The following is a 10,221-nucleotide window of genomic DNA, read 5'->3' on the forward strand; positions in this document are numbered from 1 at the left end:
ATTCGTGAAACCGATAAAGCCACATTTCTCAATATTTAGTTTCAGCTTCCATGTTGAACACCAACAAACAACCCTGTCTAAATCACCCTGCAACAACGCGCAGCCAGAAATTGACTGGACTGTTGTATAAAGCTTCGAATCATCGGCATATAAAATTGCATTGGATGACCGAGCACATGCTGACAAATCATTAACGTACAAAATAAATAACAGGGGGCCAATAATAGACCCCTGAGGCACACCAGATAAAACTGGCAATATACAATTGTGTAGACTGTCGACAGTCGCTCGCGCCTTTTTTTCCCTACATTTTATCTAAATGTAAGTCGTTGCGGTGCACCACACCGGCGCAATACTACTATAATCGCATACTGATATCAAGGGCCGAAGGCCCGAGCTCGGCCTTCGTCCCTCGATATCAGTATGCGATTATAGTAGTGTTGCGCCGGATCGGAGCGTGGCGACGACTTAAGTTTAGATAAAACGTAGGAAAAAAGGCGCGAGCGACTGTCGACAGGCTTCACAATTGTGTAGTATACTGACATACTATGAAAGCATATACCATACGTGTAGGGTCTATGATAAAAATAATAATAACAAATGACTTCAGAGTTCGCAAGAGTTCTTGTTGAATAGATATCCCCCTTCACAAGTTGCGTCAGTGTACAGCGCAATTTATCTCTGGCATGAGACCGACGATTTCAATCACGCTAAACACAAAAGGGGTGACATGCAAGTTTTTGTATGTAGGGTCGCATGCAAGTATTTGGACATAGCCAGAAGTGTTATAGAGGTAAAAGTGTCTGCTTGAATTGGCCTATACACCTCAATTTTGTTTAGTAACATTATATCAAAATAAGGAAATATCAAAATAAGGAAATAGATGTGCCTTCAGTGGAGACTTGTTAGATTTATTCTGTGGCATGTTGACAGGTATTTATGAAATGAAATGTCAGAACGTGTCAGTTCACATCTGGTCCACAGTAAGCGTAATTAAATAATCTGGCTTATAATTTATCAGGAGAATGTTAGTGACCTTGGGTCACTTGAATATCGTGATATGGATTTAACTTATTTAATGAATTTAACGGAGCGTTCGATTTTTACGGCCGATGTGGGCCGGCGATGTTTTGTACTAAAATAGACTGACTAGTGAAAATTTTATTTTACGAGATCACAATCTTTGGATGCAAGTCACCTTTTGTCTTTCGGTATTTCCCTCTCTTTTTTGTTTTCTTCTGTTTTCAAAGGCTTGTAAAAGGATGTATTTCTTCTTCGTTTTTAACGAAAAAAAAAAGATTTAAAAAGAGAAATAGACTGACTGCTCTGAGCACTTATCAGAACAAAGTATCCCCCTCCACCCCAACAAATATAAAAAAGTACAATGACCATCCCTCTCTGTAAGCGCATATAGGATTCAATTTTGTTGCACGTTTAGTGTTAGTAACTTTACCTGCACGTGTTGTGCTTGCTCTAATGTTATGTAGTTTTGCTGTGCTTTTAAGAAACATGTAAATGAGTCTTGCTCACATTGGTATTCCTGCAAATATAATAAAATAAAATAAAATGAAAATAAAATGAATTACTCAACGGAAGTAGCCATACATTCAATCAAGCACAAGTTTTACTTCGTCGTGATTAATCCTACTGTTATCTTGAGATGTCAGTGGCGCACCCTAATTCATTTATGGTTTGATGATAAAGCTAGCCTGTTTCCTTATTGACGTACCAAATATATACGCATTCTTGCTAAACTTGCCAACATCTCGCCCTCAAAAACCAGGATTTAAGTTTCTTTCGTATATACATATCTGACATTCGCATGACGTATTAGTATATGTTATACATCCACATGCACGCGACACCGTTGGAGTTGTTAACTCACCGAAAGATAAAAGTAAATATTCATTTTCAATAGCTTTCCATTGCCACCAACAGAGATAAGATCTTTGATTTGATGACATTCAAGGTATGCAAAATAAAATTCTTGACATGAAAGGGAAAATTTGATTCGATTCGCTAGATTAGGACATGCAGGCATGCGTTTGAGTATGAATATGAGTGTCAGAAGAGCGCCAACAAGTGACGACACGCAACATGTTATAGTTTACGTAATACTTGCTTGTGGTGTGTTTAAAGTGTAATGGTCATCCAATGCGCATGTCCGAGTTTTAAAAAACATGATGCATCGCGTCATGACCATCACTATGTAATCTCTTACCAATCCCAAGTTCTAAGAGAATTTGGCCTATTTCCTGACGCCAGAGTTCAGTTTGGATAAAATCCTGTCTTTAATCATTTTAATCTCTGTTCGGAACCAAACTTTTATTTGAGCGTCCTTAGTTATATATCGGTTAGGTTTTCGTAGCGTGGGACCCCAAAGCATGCGCGTACATGTACCTCACGGACGACTGTGTCATTCTTGTGCTTTAAATTGTATTGAATATTATTCATTTACTGGACAGACCTTGTTTTCCTGCAAGTTGAAAAACAGCTTTGCTTCAGTTTTAACTTGAATCGTAACTAAGATCTGCGAAACAATCACGAACGCATTTTATTGAGAAAGCTAACTGAAGTTTGAAACAATCCATTATAATTCTACCCCTGGTTTTTCAGATATTAAAATAAAAACAACTTTTAAAATGTTAACAAATACCAAGATCATAGTAGAAATTCTTTTTAAAAAACTTCCCAGTCTCGCCAATAAAGATTTCATGTTGTAAACGTGATGCGTAAGTCGTTTACATCATGCCTAATCATTGTACCAAAATATTTATTATTACTACCAAACGTAAGGAGAACATACCTACACTGAGACTGTAATATCTTACCCTTATATGACGTGTAAGTGTTTAAATGATGGAAAATGCATATTTTCTATCACTGATATCACCTTGTATAAATCGCGGTATAGACGAGTTACTACTTTTTTTGTAACATATTCCTCTTTACAATTGGCAACAAGATTCACCTGCCAGACAAGTATCGCAGACAGTAGCAAGATTACATGTTTCTGTTGAGACATGCAGGAATACGCCGCCCAACATTACACTTGTACTATCATACATATATTACCACACGTTTGCCGTCGATTCATTTGACCATCTCATAGATTGACAATGCTAAAACATCTTATTTCAAGTTGTTGTTAATAGTTTCTCCCGAATTAGATAAGCATACAACCGAAGGACACCGTTCAATCAATTGATAATCATTGATTGCTTGACTTTGTGGTATTTTTGTTCACCATTAACAGTGACACCTGCCTTCTTGGCTTTATTTAGATCGCCATCTGTTCTTTCTGCCTTAGATATTGGCACATGAATTAATCTAATTTTTTGAAAATGTTGTAATCTGAAGGCATCTTACAAGGACAGTGACATTTCTCGATGACAGAGATCTCGAACCAGGCTGCATTCATATTTCTAAATTGATACCGTAGTTTATATTTAGTATGGGGATTTGAGACATTCGTACTTCACACTTCCACCATTCTGGTCATGTTCGTAGATCCAGATAAAACGTTCGATAACATATTTAAAATAAGAGTCCCCTCTTGTTCCAATACCTGAATTGTCCATTGCAAACAAGACTCCATGTGAGCCATCAGGCGTAACAAGTCTATCATGTTGCGATAAATCAATATGTTTGTCTCTCTCCGCCTCTCTCAGTCTCTGTCACTGTCTCTGTTTCTGTCCGTCTCTCTGTCTGTTTCTGTCCGTCTGTCAGTCCTTGCGTCAGTATCTCTGTCTGTCTATCTGTCTCTGTCTCTCCCTGTCTCTTTGTCTCTCCCTGTCTCTCTGTCTCTCTGTCTCCCTATCTCTCTCTGTTTCTCTGTCTCTCTCTGTCTGTCTGTCCCTGTCTATCTATCTGTCTGTCTGTCTGTCTGTCTGTCTGTCTGTCTGTCTGTCTGTCTGTCTGTCTGTCTGTATGTTTGTCTGTCTGTCTGTTTGTCTGTCTGTCTGTCTCTCTGTCTGTCTCTCTGTCTCTCTGTCTCTGTCTCTCTGTCTTTCTGTCTCTGTTGCTCTGCTGTAAACTCGTTCGTGGGCAGCATACAGACCTCGACCACTATGTAGCATCAAACACCTTTATGGAGATTTTAACAAGTTAAGGCATCCTGTAGAGCGAATGTGATAAAATTTGTGCCAAAAGTTGCCGCTACTGTAGTCAATCAAAGGCAATGATATGAATTTCAGTTTTATGACGACAGTTGCTCACTGGATCTATTCGTTACCATGAAATCTAATCTTTGCATATGACGCTTATAATTATCATAACGTGTCCAATAAAGCGGTGACTGTGCTAACCATTTAATTGCTAATGAAGAACTTCCCGCAATACGAAATTTACTATTTTCTTTCTTTTTGAAACATATTCTTTGATTAATTTGACGAAGTAAGTAAAAAAAGCAGAACAAAGAAAACTGATGGTATACATGTAAGTTGTACAGTTCGATTAATATTCACATAATTTGATATATATAACTAGGATTATTGCCATTTATTAAGTTCGCCTAGGATAATTAAACATCATACCATAAAGATACCATTGATGACAGCCCATAAATTCTCATAATCTGTCAAACAATATTAAACTAACCCGCGGCGTCAAAAATTCTATATACGACTGTGATATCGTTAAGGCAGGGAAATGCTTGTCATCTCGTTCTAGTAGGAAGTGTGTTACTTTTCAACAAATCAGACTTGCTGATTTAAACAGTCCTCGAATATGAACTCAAGCAACTACACACATAATTCGGGAGAGTCTGAAATATATATTGTTATCTGACAATATCAAACCGTGTAAAAACTTAACGAAAACATAAATCGTATAATACACATCTAAATGTATTCACCTCGAAGTACATGCTTGTCAATTATCTATGCAATCTGTCCGATGTATCATAAATTCATTAAAATCTGTAATAGCAGATCTAGCTCGAGAATAATTAAATCTTAATCAACCTATGTACACATTGTTTTATTACCATGGTAATCTGAGGAAAAGTATCAGTGGAGAAGAAAAACACCAATCGGACAAAATATGCTTTCAAATTATCTCCCAATCTGAGAGCAGAACCGATTACATTTTAACTCTCTCTCTCTCTCTCTCTCTCTCTCTCTCTCTCTCTCTCTCTCTCTCTCTCTCTCTCTCTCTCTCTCTCTCTCTCTCTCTCTCTCTCTCTCTCTCTCTCTCTCTCTCTCTCTCTCTCCCTCCTCTAAGACACGCTTTCCTTTCCACCTGTACTGTTCTATTTCATCCCTCCTCTCCCTTTCTAACATTTCCATTTTAATATCCCCATTCTGTTCTTTGTAAATTTTCAAGTATGTGTTTCTTTTATAAATAAGGTTTCTTTGGACCAGGTATTAGACAATGTACCGCTGAACTAAGAAATTGCAAATGATATAGGAAAGAGAAATGTAATATTGACCTTGGAATTGCATGGATATCATTATGTGTAGTTCATCTCTTTCAATGATAGATAACATGGCCTTAATTTCACAATACATGTTATATTGGTCATGAATACAGCATGCAAAGATTTGTTTCCTGAATGACATAAACCTCCCATTTTTGTCCTATTTTTAGAGGACAATAACCAGCATTATGTATGTCACCGTACTACATCTATACACCACGTCAATTCGTTGAGACTCCCGTGGATTCTTTTAAGAAATACGGGTTAATATAAAGGGTTTCGCAGCATATTCCTTACTTAATGAAATCAAAACTTTGAAACGTATACCCGTTTCCTGCCTTATCATGCGTGTCATATTACCAGACAATAACTCTGCATTTGCTAACAGAACACAATTATGATGAAAAACAAATAATGCCAGGAAAGAATCAAAGTGCGTCAACTCATGTGTGATTCCTAATCTAAATAGATTAGAATTTATGATAGCAGTGACCTCCTACTACATACACGCCCCATCAGTCATAGCTTCCGCATTGTCTCTGATCTTGTTAAGTTCCCTATAAAAGGCATCGCTTCATACGTCTATTATTTACCCGGAGTTAGCACCTTGCCAAGTCGCTAGCACATGATAAATTATTGGCTGCACTGACGATTATTCAAGGTAAGCATTGATTTTTTTGTTTTTCGCTTCATTCACAAACAAATAAAATGTGTTACTTTATAACAGAGCCGCTTTTGCTCGAAATGTCTGTTTTGATTAGTACTCTAAGGAATGGTTTTAAAAATCACCACTTCCAATATTTTCAAAATGAATGTGGTGACCGAATCCCTGTACACGTAGTTGACATTCTCCTGCCATATTTCATTGGGCATGTCCTTCTACTGTCTTATGTCAGTTAGCATCATTTCCAGATGCCACAAACCTTGTGCGAATGCTAGTAATATAACCTTCTAATAAACCATTTTCCGTTATACAGGAAATGAAAACATTCAAACATGTTCGCTTATTTTTGTTATTGGTATTTGTTTAATTACAGAGAGGAAAACCTTCTACTTCAAACACATACCATGAACACCAAGTTTATTTTTCTTCTGATGGTCACCCTGCTGTCTGTTGCTATGGCCCAACGACGTCGTCCAGTGGCTTGTAGGGACTACTGGTCAGAATATTGTGGGAAAAATCCAGGATTCAAGCGATCTCCTCCAGGTAAGAAATATCAAAGTGTTTGGTTTAAGTAGAGATGAATGTTATTTTTGTGTGTATAATCTAAATCAATTTGTTTCATGTGTAAATATGCAATCAATTTTTTACTGTGGCCATCTATAGTTATCCGCATTTTTGTGGTAATTTCATTTTCTAAATGCCGAATGAAAGTTAATCAAATACAATTTGCAGCGTCAATAAATATTTGGATTTTTTTATGTACAAAAAACTGATTATACAATAGTTCGTATCACTCTAGTGTCACCTAACTTTAAATATGACAATATTTTGTTCCTAAGCATTCTGCTCAGAATTACCAATTCGTATTCACGCACAATGTGATAAAAATTCACAAAACTGTTATAAAATATTTGACCATTATTTCGAATTGATGCATTATCCATACTAAAATGACTGTATCGATGTCATATTTTTTTAAATTTATATTTAAATTCTAATGTAATAGCTGTGGAGCTATACTTCCGCTCAAAATTCTAGTTTAGAATATATCATTAACATTTTCCGAGGGTACAGATTCCTGTTGTGAATGTGTATATCTACACTTAACTTTCGCTGAATTATGATATGTCGTGCAGCGATAATGACTACAGAATAGTGTAACAACAGAATTTACTTCCCAAGGTCTTATCGCATCTAGTTTGTTTAAATGGATCTTACAGAGCAAATCGGTGATTCCGTGTTATTAAGAAGAAGCCATTCGGATACACATTCTTGGTTAATATCCTCGCCAACAAACGTTGTTCTGTTATTTGCCAAGGTGTAATTAATTGCCCAACGTTCGGTGAACTAAATTGTCCCTATGAAGGCAATCTAAGTTTGTACAAAAGAGTCCAAATTGAGTCCTACGCACGTCTTTAACCTTTTAATGACTTGGTTTCTAGTAAGTCGGGACGTCTGTGTAATTATACCCTTAAATAGGGTGTCTGTCTTTAAAAGGGTTAACATAGAATATGCCTCAGAATGAACCTCTCAAAATTTTGCTGTTAATTTAATTAAGAAAATTACATAAGATCCCCTGGGTGTCGATTAGTTTGTTAATATGAACTTTAAATTGCATTTTGTCGTGTTAATGTCATATTACATATGCAGGGAATCTCAGTTAAAAGCTATTTCAACTCTCCTGATCGTAAAGTTTTTGTGAAGAGCAACTTAATTGAACCTCATTCAATATAGACTACTATAAACAGTTATATAATCATCTCGAACAAAAATTGTCCCGATTTGGCGTACTTAATGAGAACATTTTAAAATTAGTAGCCCTTTTATGTGTGTTTATGTGTGTATGTCTTTTTTCGTGTTTGTTTGTTTGTTTATTTGTTTGTTTGTTTGTTTGTTTGTTTGTTTGTTTGTTTGTTTGTTTGTTTATTTATGTGTGTGTGTTGATGCTTTCGAAAAGCATATGTTCAGGAACATGCTATGCACCTTCTTGGCTGTTATATCTAGAACACAACATACAACAAACTTACATAAGTATTTGACGTACAATATTAGTTGGATTGGGGAAAACACGGTTTTTTTTGTATTTTTAATTTCAGAAATTCCAGCTTCCGCGTGGGAACGGTTTTTCCAGCAATTGGTACTTGCCAGAAGGTCATCCGATGCAGAGGGTTCGAATACGAATACGTTACCCATCAATTAGAAGACTGCACATTAAATTGATATTTCTAAGAATTTTCAATTGAAATAATAGTGAATTAAAAAGTAACTTATTTAAACAAAACGTAGTATGCTGACTTTTGTGAGTTTTAGTGAAGTAGGTCTTCTGGTAGATGTGAAGTATTGCTCTACACATAGTATACAGAATTCCCAAAGTTCTGCAATTGATATATTGGACGATATAATAGAAGCCAGTTGAGTTGAAAGAAACCGTCGTTTGGCTCAACAAAACCCTGCTAACACTGAGACATGTATGATTGCAGGGCATGTATGAAGGCCATTTTATCGTTTGGCGCGACACAAATCTTGCTAACAGTATTTCTCTCACTTTTGCACCGTCTGACATGACAAAAAGCTTACCAATATCGCTACATATTGTCATTATGTGAACTAGCTTTATCTGACTAGATTATTCCCAGATCATATACATTGTAACAGCCTATGTTTTTTTTCGATCATGTAAGAGCATTCAAATGTAACAATTTGTGTCAGCTTTTGTCGTTTCAGACAGTAAGATGTAGCAATTTTGATAAGATATTTGTGGATTCAGACGGTATAATTTTAGCGCCAGAAAATAGAATGTAGCAATGATGTTGTCGAACTCGACGACGATTTGTTTCAACTGGCTTCCAATGTAATTAAGGCTTGTATGAAAAAAACTAATGGTCATTTACCAACATTGGGTCTTTGTGTCTGCAGCGGATTAACACTTTTGGACAACGTTAAGTGTTTAATTAATTTTATTACGTGTAATTTTAATAGTTTATTTGATTACCATGTTACATATACATCCTGCCCAGCTTGCAGAGAATACCATAATATTAAGGTCATCACTTTGTCGTCTTGTCGTCTGCACATGACATTTTCATCGTTACGTTTGAGTGATAGGTTCACTCCTTATGTGTTTTTACGATTTATAACTTCCGTCATATTAGTTGTTTGATGTGATGGACCACATTACCAGTTTGTGCGTATGTAATGTCATCAGCGTTAAAGGAAATAAAAAGTATTTAATAGGAGACACATACTAGCTGTCAATATCTGTCATAATTTCTGTGCAGCCAGTTCAATAATCTTCAATTTCACCAGGCTGTAACTTTACATTTGTGTTGTCACTGATGAATGCTAAAACAGAGCGAACTCTGTCCCTTTTGTGATAAGGTATTTGACAAAAGGAAGGTCACTTCATTATCAAAGGGAGTAATGAAAATTACATGGAAACTCACACGTAGTGATTTACGACAGCGAACAGCGAACAATTTGGACAGGGTCTGAAAATGAAGATAGAGATAAACCCCTGGAGATAGTTTTATTGAAAGTTGATATTCTGCACAATTACCGTCCACATCTATTCGAACTCATAATGTGGTAGCCAAAGTCTATCTATCTTTGGTTGTAGCTGTCATAACTAAAATTCAAGGCGATCTTCAAATTTTAATTGATATCCAGCGAGTTTTATCTGTATTTTTATCTGTTGAATGTGACCTGATGCAACAATTCACGAATATATTTTGAAAAGTGTATGTTTTCAGAATGGTTTCTATAATATAACAGCGCATGCGCATGCGAGAAGTTAAATCAAATCAGAGAGTAAATTTTAAATTTTTGTTCACTATGGGTAAATCAAAAGGCTTTGACTTACACTGATTCCTACCATTGCTGCCAAATTAATGTTCAAATTCCATTAAAATGGCTAACCAAAACACTATCTTTTATTTTATTTTCGTTTTTAAAAAAAAAACATCTCAACACAATTATGTTTTTCTAAACAAATATAACGAAAAACTATTGCGCTTGATAAAAAAATAAAATGGAGGAACACTGTAAGCTTGTATGTCAATGTCAATGTCAAAGTTTTGAACAAATACAACCATATGAATCTCTATTACATGTTGAGTAATTTTGCGATTCATACGCACAC

At 35.9% G+C, this 10,221-nt stretch overlaps 1 long non-coding RNA gene across 1 annotated transcript; it reads left to right on the top strand.

The window, feature by feature from the left end:
- The first annotated feature begins 6,018 nt into the window (after nt 1-6,018).
- On the top strand, nt 6,019-9,042 carry LOC144447819 (uncharacterized). Its single transcript, XR_013482051.1, has 3 exons — nt 6,019-6,080; nt 6,457-6,626; nt 8,180-9,042. It is a non-coding gene; the product is annotated as an uncharacterized LOC144447819 (long non-coding RNA).
- Nucleotides 9,043-10,221: the final 1,179 nt, after the last annotated feature.

Source organism: Glandiceps talaboti, chromosome 16, assembly GCF_964340395.1.
Source record: "Glandiceps talaboti chromosome 16, keGlaTala1.1, whole genome shotgun sequence".
Taxonomy (NCBI): Eukaryota; Metazoa; Hemichordata; class Enteropneusta; family Spengelidae; genus Glandiceps; species Glandiceps talaboti.